The sequence below is a fragment of the Equus przewalskii genome, chromosome X (genome assembly GCF_037783145.1).
Source record: "Equus przewalskii isolate Varuska chromosome X, EquPr2, whole genome shotgun sequence".
Classification (NCBI taxonomy): Eukaryota; Metazoa; Chordata; class Mammalia; order Perissodactyla; family Equidae; genus Equus; species Equus przewalskii.
The window spans coordinates 106,613,983-106,628,562 of NC_091863.1; the positions used below are offsets into that span (position 1 = coordinate 106,613,983).

Consider the following 14,580-nt stretch of genomic DNA (forward strand, 5'->3'; position numbering starts at 1 on the left):
ATGCCACAACTGGAAGGACCCATAACTAAAAATACACAACTATGTACCGGGGGGCTTTGGGAGGAAAAGGAAAAATAAAATCTTTAAGAGAAAAAAAAAAGAGTTTAGACTTCTGCAGGCAACAGGGAGGCCTTTGAAGGGCTTTAAGCAGGGAAGTGCCAGGATGAGATCTCTGTTTTAGAAGGACCACTGAGTATGGTGTGTGTAGCTGGAATTAGGGAAACTAGCTGAGTTACTATAGAAAACAAGACAAAAGAAGGGGGGCAGACTAGAGAAGTATTTAGGAGGTAGAATTAACAAGACTTGGTGACAAAATGACTGAAGGGGAGAGGAAGGAGGAGGGGTTAAGGATGACTCCTGGGTCTCTGATGGAAGGTTTGAGGTGCTTGTGGGACATCCAAAAAGAGAGCTGAATGGACAGAACCAGTACTCAGAGAGTGATCTGAGCTTAAGATAAAGATGTGGAGTTGTCAGCAAAAAGGGGTAGTTTCAGACTGTGAGGACCCACTTAGGAATCGTTTTTTTTTTTTCTTGAGGAAGATTAGCCCTGAGCTAACACCCGTGCCCATCTTCCTCCATATGTGGGATGCCTACCATAGCATGGCTTGCCAAGCGGTGCCATGACCACACCTGGGATGCGAACCGGTGAACCCCGGGCCGCCAAAGCAGAACGTGAGCACTTAACCGCTGCGCCACTGGGCTGGCCCCAGGAATCGGTTTTTAATTCCACATGTGTGGCTTCAGATATTTGAAGACAGCATTTAAGTACCCCAAGGCTTCTCTTTTTTATGCTAAATATGGTTTTCAACTATTCTCTACACTGCTTCTAGTCCCCTCACTGTCCTCTTGTTTTCCTCTGAATATATTCGACTTTATTGGAACATGCCTCCACGGTCTGACAAGTAACAAGTAGGGCCAGTCTATCACCTCCCTCATTCTTGACACCATTTCTCTTCATATGGGCTCATATCACATCAGCCTTTTTAGCAGACATGCCACACCACTGACACACGGCCAAGTAAATTCTTCTATTCTTTTTTATATATGCCGCTTTGAAATCCAATTTACTTTGTCCTGGACTAATGCAGTTTATTTGTGGCCTTATTTAATTTCTTGTTACAGTAAATCTAAGCCTGTCAAAAGGCATCAGAATTCTGATTATATCCCCCAGTATCTTCACCATATCATCTTATTCCTTTTGGCAATGCCTGTATCCAGGCATTGATCAAAAGAGAACAAGATGTAGGTGAGAGCAGGTCTGTGGTAGCTGCTGGAAATCTCCCTCTAGGTTGACATAAACCCGAAGGGTGTTGCTAAATGGATTGATTTAATTTTAAATGACTAGCTAAGCTCAGCCACAGGAAAATCACATTCAGCCTGTTTCAGTTAGTAGTAATTGGACAGAAATATCTTGTGACCAAACATGTCACTTAATTAGGATGACCAGGTGTCACATCTTTAAATTGGAGTCATGACTCTCCATCAGTTAGATCAGTTAATCTAATGGCCATTATTCGGTATCTCTGTATGCCCATAGTGTCTTTACAGGCAGAATACAATGAAAGGTTTGCCACCTTTTATAACTCTAAGCCAACTTTTTTCTGCCATTGATAAGCAACTGTGGAGACAGTAATAGCAACCAATGAAATATTTGTCCATACACGAAACCTGGGGGCCATCCTTGACTCCTCTATCTTGCTCACCCCTAACATCTGAACTTTCCCCAAGTTGTACTGATTTTAGTTCTTAATAGCTCCCAAATCCATTCTTTCGACCACTGCCTGGGGTCAGGCCCTCATCACTTCTCTACTGGATCACTGCTGCGGTGTCCTGGCCCACCTCCCTGCCTCCTGTCTCACACCCTCATATGACACGCAACTGACCTTTCATTCCCTAGTTAAGACCTCTCAGCAGCTCCCTATCAACTATGACAGGAAGTTCAAGCTCTTCCACGTGCTAGATACAGCCTTGGGGACCTGGCAACCACCTTTCTTTCTTTTCAGCTTCATCTCTATCAAGCTCCCTCTATACAAGTCTTTCTCAACCACGAGTGATTTTGCATCTTCCCCTCCCCTCCCCTGACTCTAGGACATTTGGCACTATCTGGACACATTTTGGTTGTGACAGCTGGGGGGCAGGTGCTACTGGCATCTATAGAGGGTCAAGTCTAGAGACGCTTCTAACCATCCTACAATGCAGACAAAGAATTATCTGTGTCAATAGCGCCAAGGCTGAGAAACCCTGCTCTAAACTTTATGCTCAAGGTCTCTAAGAGTAATCTTAATTTTCCAAATTCGTCCCAGGCAATGATCCTATAGGCCCCTTTCCTTTGTATACGGAATGTCCACTCTTTTGAATGGCTTCTACCTGTCCTTTGTAGGTTACCTGGAAAACTTCTTCAAAACTCGACTCAAAGATTTTCTCCTCCATGAAACCTTCCTGACCTTCCTGGGTGGAGTTAACTGGCCTAGTATTCCTCTGTTCCAACTGTGCTGGTATTCTCTCGCTGTAGCGTTGATCACAATGTGCTGTGATTGTCTGGTGATTTGTCTGCTCCCTCCAGTGGACTACGAGCTCTGGGAGGGCAGGGACCGTGTATCACTTATCAATGTAGGCTCCTCTGGGCCTGGCACAAGGCTTGACAGAGAATAAGTGTTTAATAAACGGTAGTTGAATGAATGTCTGCAGTAGAAGCAGCAGAATTTAGGACGAGCTAATAGGAAAATGCATCTCTTTTTTTTTTGATAGGGAAATGCCACTAGATGTCAGTATTAAATAACAGATATACCATTTTATACCTGGGATGGAACATTTTAAGGAGACCCAGCTATGAAGGAGATCTAGTTATATTTAGCAGTTGTCCCTGACTTCCTGTTTAGTAGCCCAATGTTAAAGAAGGTTGGGGAAGTTTTGGGATATTTAAAGTAAGTAGGTGGATAAAAACGAGAACCATATTTTTTTGTTTTTAACAGATTATCCTGAAAGAATTACCTGTGTTCAAAGTCACAGAATCCTAGACTTGTCAGAGCAAGAAGAAACCTTTGAGATGGCAAATCATCTGGGTCAAACCCTTCACTTTATAGGCGAGAAAATCTAGGCCCTGAGAGAGGCAAGGATTAGCTCACAAATCACAAGTTGCCAATAGCCCTTGGGAATCAACCTGACTGCAAGGAACATTCCTGGGTTGAAGGCCTATATTTCTAGTACACCCCATCTTTGTGTCTGTTAATTCCCTAGGACAGTACAGTAAACCTGAAAGAGTTCACTAAGCCTCACAAAGGGGAAACATTTGGCTGCTGAGAGAGGGTACTTCCTTAGACAAACTGCACAGCCAGGAGCTGAGGGCATCTCGTGCCTGGCACTTACACATTAACTCCCAAGAATACCGTGAATCAGATATTATGAGTCACGTGTTACTTAACGACAGGGATACGTTCTGAGAAATGCATCATTAGGCGATTTTGTCGCTGTGCAAACATCATAGAGTGAACTTACACCAACCTGGATGGTATAGCCTACCACACACCTACGCTATATGGTACTCTTATGGGACCACTGTCACAAATGCTGTCGGTCATTGACCAAAACGTTGTTGTGTGGTGCATGACTGTATTTCCATTTTGAGGATGAAGAAACTAAGAAATGATTTGACACAATGTTATGCCGCACGTTAAGCAGGGGTGCTCAAACTTGAACCCATTTCTCTCTGACTCCAGAACCTGTTAGAATCCCTTCCCATCCTAGTGCTGGAACATAAACCCAGGACTTCTGCTTCTACAAACAAACTACAGAAGTGGTTCTCAAATTGTGGCCCCAGAACAAGCAGCATCAGCATCACTTAAGAACTTGTTAGAAATGCACATTCTTGGGTCCACCCACTGAAGCAGAAACTCAAGGGTTGGGGCCTGGCAATCGGTGTTTTAACAAGCTCGCCAGGAAATTCTGATGCACATGCAGGCTTGAATTTGAGACCCACTGTCCTAGGCATGTGGCTTCATGGATCAAAAGTCGCTCAGAGTGTAGGCAAGCCAAGTGAGCCTCCAGGAGCAAGCCCGAACTCCTTGCTGCACTCCTTACACAAACCTAAAAATGCCCATTTCTGTCCAGGGAAAGCCCAGGAAACTTTGCCTGTGCAAAGTTATGAGGATCATGTTGTAAACATTTACTTTCCTTTAAGGCCACAGGTTCACGAAAGGCCGCAATAAGGTTTTTCCTGCACTACTCAAAGGGGAAATAAATATCAAAGCCATTTTTTATGGAGAAAGGCCAGCAAAACTGTACAAGTTAAGGTCATAGGAGTGATCAATAAAAAGTTAATTTAAGAAAGAAACAAATTCTTAGCCCAAATCAATAGGAGTCAACATTTTATTATACCTGTAGCTTAGTTTTATATATATACTTTTAAAGTTCAGCCTCTGCACATCTTGGTCTTGGAGTAATGATGGGTGGGAGAAAAATAAGAACTGTGGTTGGTGGTCCTAAGCAAACTCTGCAGACAGTGGGGGCTGTCTATGACATTGAGTCATTAATGCTGAAGGTCTGGTCTCCGTCCTCGGTTAATGATGTCTAAACCGACTGCACCAATCCTCCCAGTGCATGCCAATGACTCAGTCAAAGCGAAGAGGACGGCTTTCAGATCAAACAACATTAATATGTGAGCACAGACTAAATAAAACTATAGTTAATTGAATCAAAGGCAAATATGCCGCCAGTGGGATTGGATCCCTCAAGCCCTGGAGTTGCCATTTTAACTGCTTTTCTTGTGTGACTTATATACTGGCGGTCCCCAAAGAGGTGTTCCATAAACTCTGTGATCAGCAGTGGCAGCAGCCTCATAAAAGAAGTGTGGGGCTTCGAGAGGGCTACTTTGAGGTGGGTGGATGCTCATATAGATGTGCTGTTTTTGGTACATTTGTCAAAACAGTCTTGTGGATTAGCAGTCATGCTTTATCTACTGAGAAGGGTGAGCCATCATATACGCATACAGTGGGTTACTTCAGGCAGTGCCATCCATGATTTTATTTGATTGTCTTCACAACACTAGGAAGACCGAAATGGATGCTGAACTTCTTTCCCTTTCCCCCTCAAGTTGATGCTGTGCGCTCACGATTAGGCCAGGCTCTCTTGGGCAACCCTGGAGAGATGGGGAGCAGGACCAATCCTTGGGAGCCCATTGATCTATAAGAAAACCAAGACTTTCACTGTTTTTTATTTTTGGTGAGGAAGACTGGCCCTGAGCTACCATCTGTTGCCAATCTTCCTCTTTTTGCTTGAGGCAGATTGTCCCTGAGCTAATATCTCTGCCAAACTTCCTCTATTTTTTGTATGTGGGATGCCGCCATGGCTTAACAAGCAGTGTGTAGGTCTGCACCCAGGATCCGAACCTGTGAACTCTGGGCTGCCAAAGTGGAGCACATGAACTTAACCACTATGCCACTGGGCTCGCCCCCTTTCACTGGTTCTTTGAAAGGATTAACTGGAGTCCTTAGCAGGACATAATCATTCTAGGAAAAGCATCTACTGGACATAAAACCAACTTGGAAGAGACTGACGGTTTCATACCCACTAAACAAGCTATTCAATTCTCCTTGAAGAGGTTTTCTGCTATTCTTCACATCTAACGCAAAGGAGAGTTCTGTGTATATAAAGTAATGCCTTAATTAACACTTTAATTAACTGATTTTGTTTTCCTCTGGTTAAGTGAAGGTTAACCTATCTGTGTATATTGTGGAGGAACACTCAACGGAGCACAAAGGGGCTTTCATGAGACAGGAGGGTGTTTTTCTATGCCATTCTTCTTCTCCTCTTTCTTTTACAAAGCAGGAAAATGATGTGTTGTTCTTCATTGAAAAGGAAGAAAAGAAGATTTCTAATGTCTGTAGATTCAAACTGCAACGTGGAATTCTTCACAATAAGTCCTGATGATATTTGCTTCTTTTTAAAAGAAATCTAGCTCTCCTCCTTCCCAAAGCCGAGTAGGCTCCAAAGCGCATAAATCTAAGGACTTTTGCAAACAGTGAGAAAGCTGAGTTCTTTAACAAGATGTGAAATTCCAAGCTCTATGACCCGTAGTTACCAGCCTTCACCCAGAGTCCACTCAATTGCTTGAAAGCATGAAAAGTTCTGCAGTTTACACTGCCCCCTGAAATTGTTTGCAATCTGAAACTATTTTGTGAGTCTCGGTTCATTAATACTCAGTGTGTTTTTGAGGTGGAAAGAACTTCTAGAGAAAAACCCCTTTAGTGTGTAGATGAGGTAGCTGGGGCCCCATGAAGGGATATGATCTGCCCATGTCACATGGAGACCAGTTCTGCCGCTGATTAACAGACTCAGGCCTCCGGACTTCCCGTCCAGGGCCTCCTCCCTCCCTGCACGGTGCTTCTCAGCTTCCTGACTGTTTCTATGTGGCATGCCCCCTGTCAAGCTGTCATCCCCTGAGGGCTGGCATCTAGGGCAGCCAAGGAGAGGGGTTGGTTCTCTTCCTTCCTCCAAAAGAGTGGGCAGAGGTGAGGAGTGGTAAGCTTCAACCCCCAGGGGACAGGAAGAGGCTAGGGAAATGTCTAAGTGCTACCATGGTTAATGTCTTGCTCTTCAGCTGAGCATCCTTAGTGTCTCTTGTCCCGGAAATCTATTGTTCCTGTCCTGCCTTTTTACTGGAAAGTACATCCACTACAAAACACTGCATGTTCAAGGTCTCAACTAGGAATAAAACTGGTACCTCATGACATTCAATTCAGGAACAGGCATGCACAAATTGGGGACATAGTGTTCTTTTGGCCCTACGTTTGAGAGGCTTGGCCTTGGGTTGTAAGACAAATATTTAATCAATCCATGATCAATGTACCAACTCGGGGTGACCTAGAAGTTGCCATAATTAGAGCAGTGGGCACAGTAGTGAGAAAGCCATAAGTACATGGGCACCTGCTCTCCAAGAGCTTAGAATTCAGTTGGGGAGACAGGACCACAATTCAGTCAGGGTGAGGGTAAAGGTAGAATATAGTGAAGTGCTAATTGTGTCATACACAGAATCTAAGTGCAAAATCAGCTAGAGAGGAGGGAGTTTACTGTGTGCTATGGTCATCAAGGAAGGCTTCATGGAGGAGGAGGAGAAAGCTCATCAGGCACTAAAGGATAGAAAGCGTTTAAGGAGGTGCATGGTGGGGATGGTAGGAGGCATTCTGACATGAACAGACAGCACAGCAGAGGGATAGTAATAAATATTATCATTTAACGGGCACCTATAATGTGCCGGGCACTATGCTAGATTATTCCTAACAAGACCCCATTAAATCGGTGCCAATGCCTTCATTTTAGGCACAGTGTATGTAATGATAAAGAAGGTCTGTTCTAAAGCAGTGCTGTCCAATACAGCCACATGACCACTGAGCTCTTCAAATGTGGCTAGTCCAAAATCAGAAGTGCTGTAATGCTTTCAAGCATACTCAGATTTCCAAGACTGAGAGGAAGATAAAATTTCTCATTAATTAATTATTATTTGTACTGATTACATGTTGAAATGATCATATTTTTGATATACTGGGTTAAATAAAATAAATTTAATTTCACTCGTATCTTATCATTTTTTAATGTGGCTACCAGAAGACTTAAAATTACAAATGTGACTTACATGATATTTTCGTTGGCCAGTGCTATTCTAGAGCCAGACTGCCCGGGTTCAAATTCCAGCTCTGGCAGTTACTAGCTGTGTCGGCTTGGGCAAATAACTTAACCTCTCTGTGCTTCTGTTTTTCTCATTTATAATGTGGGGAAAAACCATAGGGTCTCAATGAAGATAAAATGAGATAATATATATATATATATATATATATATATATATATATATAAAGTTCTTAAGAACCGTGCTTGGAACATAACACTCAACAAACGTGTGTTACTATTATTGTTACTGTTGTTGCTCTTGTTATTATACAGATGAGGGTATTCAGTTAAAAGATGTTATTTAACCTTCCTAAAATCACAGAGCTAGTTATTGTTGGTCAGGTCTGTGTGACGCCTGAGCCCAAACTCTTGCCCACCGCCCTGGCTGGTGCCCTATTTGGGCTTTGTATCCCCACTGCCAGGTGTGTCTGAGTCTCCAGCCTGTGTGTTCTCACTGGGGTGTACATCCTCGCTTGGGCCTGGGCACTGAGCACAGCCTCAGAGGCACAACTGGCCTGGCCGGAGCAGGATATTTAACGTAGGAGGGAGTAAGATATGCCAGGATGTGAAAGGAGGGGCTGATTCCACGGTTTTGGTGGGTCCATGACAGAGGTTTAGCAATGGAATCTGAGCACATCAGAGCTGGGGGACAGGGGTCGGGTGCAGTTGGTGACCATTTTAACCCAAGCGTCCCATTCCACAGATGAGGAAATCAGATAGCCAGCTCTCTTGCCATGTCCAGATTGTGAGAAACCCGGAGACACACTGAATCATTTCTTGAGGGACCTCCACAAAGACAAGGAGTCGAGTAACAGGTCTTTTTCACATGGTAGGCAGTCAATAAACAGCATTTGAGGTAATTCTGAGCAGGCTGTAGCCAGTTGCTCTTGTTCACCTGGGCCTGCTGTACACGTGCTGGCTGGGAGGCAGGCACCTTGAGTGTGCTTTGGAGAAATCGTTAGAGGAAAACTAGTCAAGATAAATGCCTGCTCTCGGCATTGTGCTATTTTCCAGAACAGCACAGGGGAAAAGTTTTCCCCTAAATGAAGGCTGCCCTTCTTGAGCCCTGCGTTGATTTTAATGAGCTCTAACATTGTTTTAAGGTGCTGAGAGAGATGAAGTGCAAACCCTGGCTTTTGTGGGGGAAGCAGACCTCGTTAAACATTTAAACTGTAAAGAATTGGAGCCATTCAGAATTTCAAGGGCTGGCAGGGTCGTGCCTCCTTCCCCCTGGGAGAGTTTTTTCTGCAGGTATTCAGGCAGCAAAAGGCACAATTATTGGATCCCATGGCTGTGCTGTATGTGTGTGGAAGTAAGCATTATATACAGTACCAGTACCAGGCACAGCCCGGTTTCTCATAATGGTAATACTGGAAATGGAAAAATAACTCCCTAATCCCACACCCAACTGCTCTACCTAAAAAAGAATCCGATGTCGCATTGGAGCGAGTACAAGAAGGGGCACTGAAAATAGGAAGATCCTGCTTAAGAATGTTATGTTAGTGCTAAAAGCTTACAAGAGTTCTGTAAGTTCTGTGCATCAGAGGTTTACTTTTCATGGTGTAGACAAGAGACTTCGGATAGCTGTGTTTCTCCCTTAAGGCAAAAAGAAGACCTACTCTGGAATCAGCAGCGTAACACTGAGGAGCCAGGGGGCCAAGTACCCGTACCGTCCCATCCCCAGTCACAGGATGCTCCTCCAGGTTGCAACTGAATATCACACTCTAAAGTCCTGAGTCCTAGAGAAAAGATATTTTTGTACCTGTCCAAAATGTGACAGAGTGGGAAAACTTACAATACCTGAAATCAGGTAACTATGTATATTGTGAAATATGGGTTGGAGAAAGCATAAGCATCCTGCAAGTTCTGACAGAGTAGAAACTCTTTTTTTAAATGGCACTTTATGAGCACCATCTTTTGCAAAATGGGACCATATTTTACTGTGAAGGGTGGCCATCTTATAGTCACGGTGGGGAGCAATGCACTGAGCGGGGAGCCTAAGAGTGCTCTATAGCTCCCTCTGTGCCCAGGCGGAGCTCTGGGCTGTTCTCCAGATGGGTGAGAGCCACGTTCCATGTGTATAAAGCAGCCCACCTGCTGGAAGGCAAAGCCCCTGTGAGGGGGACTGATGGGAGCCGCCGACAGGTGAAGGCAACAGACCAGGGCTGGCAGGCCCCTCAGAGGTCACTCCGGCCAATCACTTTACCAGTGAGAACACCGAAGCCCAGAGAGGAATGATAGGGGCTTGCCCAGGGTCACACGACCAGTTTGTGGTAGAGCCGCAACCCAAAACCAAGTCTCCGACTCCCTCTTCAGGTTTCAGAATATCACGCTCAAGGTGACTGACAAACAAGAAGCAGCTTCAGAAAAGGCAGCCCCCCTGGTAGAACCTTACTTAGTCTCCACTGCAAGATCTGAAAGCTATAAAGGACGAAAAGTCAATATTCAGACTAAGAGAGACATCTGACTCTGATTTTTCAACTTAAGGCAGTGCTTGAGGGTGGCACCACCCTCGGACTCTTCTATTAATCATGCACTCTGAGGACATGTCAGTGGGGAGTCGGATTCACTTACATGCTGCGTGAGCCACCTACAGAACTCTTCCTCCTGGCTTGGCTGTTCTCCCTGCAACTGAGGTTAATTCTCAGAGATAGTGACCCACAGCCAGTTGGATTTAAGGCCACAGATGATTACTCTAAATGATATCCCCCTGCCCACAAAGGTTTTTCAGAAAGGTGATCTGAAGAAAATCCATTGATATCAGTGCCTGGGAAAAGGAAGGAGGGAGGGAGCGAGGGAGGAAGGGAAGGCTGGTTAATAACAATCAGAAGTTTCATGTGAAATGGTGAATGGCTCACTGTTCTTACATCTTTGGTTCCTCACTCAGTCCCTTGAGGTATACAGGACAAGAAATAGAATTACCATTATACAGATGAGCAACTTGAACCTCAAACAAAGGAAGTTACTTGCCCAAGGATACATAAGTAGTCAGCAGTGGGTGTGGGGCCAGAACCCAGGTCTCCTAACTCCCAATTCAGTGTTTTCCCCACTATCCTCTGTTGCACATTAAGCCCCAAATGGATGTCTGAATAGTCCACTTCTCTTCTTTTGTCTCTCCAACCAGGCTATATATTCCATTCAAGACTACTTGGCATCTCTCCTCTCTCTCAGCACAGGGCCCAGCACCTCATGGGAATGCAGACTGGTGGGTCAGTTGATGGAACGATTACCATCTACCACGAAGCCTTGGAATTGCCCAGGATGCTCCTTTTTGTCCTCTCCCACCTCACTGTACATCAGCTCCAACCAGGTCATTCACCACTAATCAGAGCCCAAGGACATTATTCCCCAAGCCACACAGGCCCCTTGGTCCCAACACTACCCTGCCTCTGGCTTGCTGCCGCTCCTCAGGCCCTCAGTGTTGGCACTCCTCGGCCGGGAGAGACTGCTGTACATGCGATGCCACCCGACAGAGTAAAGAAGGCCCCTCCCCTTCAAACATTCCCCCACTGAGGCCTGAAATCCTATGCCTAGTTCCCATTTCTTTTGTCCTTCGTGGTGGCCAGAAGACGTTGTCCTCCAATCTTCTCCACCGCCTCTCCTATACCTCCCCCTTCCTCTAGCCTTTCCCTGCTGCTGGACTCTCTCAGCTTAGGCTGCTCGAAATCTTAGATCTCAAGGAAAGTGGTTAGAAAGACTCTTTTCATCAAGGTGTCAGGTACTTAGCACCGCCAGAAAGATTCCATTTTAGAGAAGCACCCCCTGAGGGGCACCGCTGTACCCTCTTCACTTATAGGAGAATTTCTGGCAGCAGCGGGGCAAGGACTATGGGGCAGGGGACCTTCCTCAAATCACAGCCCTAGGAGATTGGCCATGGCATGCCGGTGAAAGGCTGCTTCAATAGTCACAATCAGGAAGCCTGCTCCTTTCTGCTCAAAGAAATCACAGGAATTTAAAATAAGGCCATTTGGTGACAGTTTTGATCAAACTTTTTTCCTTTTCAGAATCATGAATCAGCCAGGAATACACAAGTTCAAACAAGATTTGATTACCCTAGGGCTATTTTTGAAGTCCTGTTGCTCCCCTACCCCACCTCCTTGCATTTAACATTCACCAGTCAAGGTGTTACTAGAAATGTGTGCACCGACCTTTACCTTCTGCGTGGTGGGAAGAATGTGTTGACAGTTGAAATATGGGCAGGTACATTTTAGAGAGGCCGGTATTGCTGCATTTCAGTGTACCAAGCATAGTTCAGGTGACAAGTGAGTCACCTTTGAAGTTCTTAAATAATTTGAAATATTTATAATTCTCGGTTCATTTTCAGGGATTAAAGAGCTATTATTCCAAACCTTTTTGAAGACATAGCACCCTCTTTGTCCTCTTCTTCTAAAAAGTTCTCTGTGGCAAAGATTTCTTAACAAAGTACATTTTCTTCCTCTCTCATTAAATCCTCACAACATGCCTGTGAAACACATAGGTCCAGTCCATTTCATAGATGCGGATATTAGTGCCCAGAGAGGTGAAAGGTCACACAGCTAGTAAGTGATCAAGTTACATATGTCTGAGACCCACGTCTAGACATCCAGACTCATTCTGCTACCCTATGCCACTTTGCTCATTTATTTGAGAATGAAAGGAATTTTGCGTGAAGCAGTGCAGAGCTTTCTACAATAGCCTAACAGGATGTGCAGCCGTGTGGGGTGGCGTGATTTTCAGGGGTGCTAGGAAGCACAGCTCCATCCTCTCAGTTAGCCAGGAAGCCACAATGTAAGGTTTATTAATTTGGTTTAAGGATCTGCCTCCTGCCTGTGTGTGGCGGGGGTGGGGCATGGAGGGTCACAAGCCACTAAGACTTCTCAGTCATTTAGACGGGGGAAGGTCTAAACGACCTCTAAGATATCCCTCCTATGGGTTTAATAATCGGATCCCACAGTGGGGGGAGGGGGCGAGAGGGTATGCAGGGCATGTAGAAAAACGGGCAACGAGTTTTGAGGAAGGAAAAGGAGGCCGAGAAGGAAAACTGAGGGTGCCAAAGGCAAACTTGGATGCCTTAGAATTCTGTTGGGGCTAAGGTCTGACAGGAGTCTCTGGTTTAAAAGTAAATGAGAAAGCAAAGAAAGGGTAAAAGCACGAGGTTTTGCAGAGAAACTAAGCAGACTGATTTTTAGTTGAATAATGTCCACGATTTATCACTAAATTAGTGGTCCAGTCGTATCTTCCCATCCTATCACTGCCCCCCTGCACATTGACTCCCACACTCTAAGCAAACCAAACTCTTCTTTCCTGGCCTCACATTGCTGCCTCACGCCTTTGCTTATGCTGGTCCCCACAGGCACAACCTGCCTGCTCCTCTCTTTCTGTCTCTCCAAATAGGACTATCTTCTCAAGGCTTCCTTCCTCCTGATGTCCACAGCTGAAGCAGGCATGCCCTCCTTTGAACCTCCAGAAAGGGTTATCTGGACTTCTCTTAAGAGACACGTGGCTTTGTCATGTAGGCATTCATGTCTATGTCTTCTCTTCCCTCCAAGGCTGTGGGCCTCTTGGGAAGAGGGCAGGAGCAGTTCTCTTTCTATCTCTTCTCCTCTTTCCCCATGGATCTTGCCGGCCCAGGCTCTTGAGAAACAGTCATTGATAAATTCTTTGTAGTTAAGAGCTCAGCCTCTGGCGTCAGAAAGTTCTGGAAGCAAGCCCCAGTTTATGTAACCTTGTGCAAATTACTTAACCTCTCTACGTCTTGGTTTCCTCATCTGTGAGCAGCCGCTTCACAGCACTGTGATTTTTCAGTGAGATAACCCGTGTAGAGTGCTTCGTACGATGCAGGACACCTGGTACTCATTCCACAATTATCTGCCATTAATATTATTTTTCTCTCAATGAAATGTGCAGTCCTCTCAGGCTCCCTTTATCAATAACCCAACAGAGACGTTATCCCAGAAGCAAAGGGAATTGTGTTAGGAGGGTTTGTTAACTGCCCCGACTCACACAATATTGATAGCAACATTTACCCCATGAAAACGCGGGGAAAGGCAGGAACTAGCTTCAACTTGAATCCGATATTTCTGTAGCTCACACGCTGACTGCCGCCGAAGCCTCCACTCCCTGAGCAGCGGTTTGCAGAGATGGAATAGCGGTAGTTTTTCATTTTCCAGAGTCCACTCACCCTTCCAAGAATCTCAATGCCTCATTGATTCATAATACAGTGCATAAAGATTTCATTTTTCCTGCCCACAGTGATACATTATGGAGGCAATCTGTTTTGCCACTGAAAAGTTTGCTTAGTAGAAAAATTTGGAGTTTTGACATTCAGGAAATTACAGTCATCTGTAAAACACGATTGATATGCCAAGGCTAACATTTTCATTGCACTCGCAGAGCCAGAATAACTATGATAAAATATGTGTTACCCCACACACGTTTCAGGATCTTTTAAGGAAACATTATTTAGCTCTGAGAACTCCTCCCAAGGCTCCAGGACTGCAATGGCTGTGCCGGTTAGCTGTTCGCCATTCACAAGGACACCTCCATGGACCAAACCAAGACTCAGGTTCCAAGACAAAGCAATGGCCCAACACCTCTTCTGATTTGGTCTTGGGTTGGAGGCTGGAGCTATATTTTCCCATGCTACCAGGTTAAAGACGTGAAAGGGAATCAAGGAAAATGAGCTCAAGAATTCCGCCTCCATTGTGGGATCGTTAGCCAGCCACAAAAGGCATAGGTATATATTAGGTAGAATTGGAAGTTGAAGGTTTACAAAAGAGAAATTAGACTGTTCTATATCTGCTTACATTTTCGATTTGCTCTCTCTATTTTTACACCCAAGCATTTCTTTGTCTCTTTCCAGGTACAATTTTCATTGTTAAATGTCATCAGAAGCCCAAGTTTCTGGAGCTACCTACCCGTTCAACATTTGATTTCAGAATG

At 44.9% G+C, this 14,580-nt stretch overlaps 1 protein-coding gene across 3 annotated transcripts in view; it reads right to left on the minus strand.

Moving 5' to 3' along the window:
• The window catches only part of HS6ST2 (heparan sulfate 6-O-sulfotransferase 2), a 273,281-nt gene that overhangs the window by 7,155 nt on the left and 251,546 nt on the right, over positions 1-14,580 (minus strand). The gene's annotated exons all lie outside the window — the stretch shown is intronic.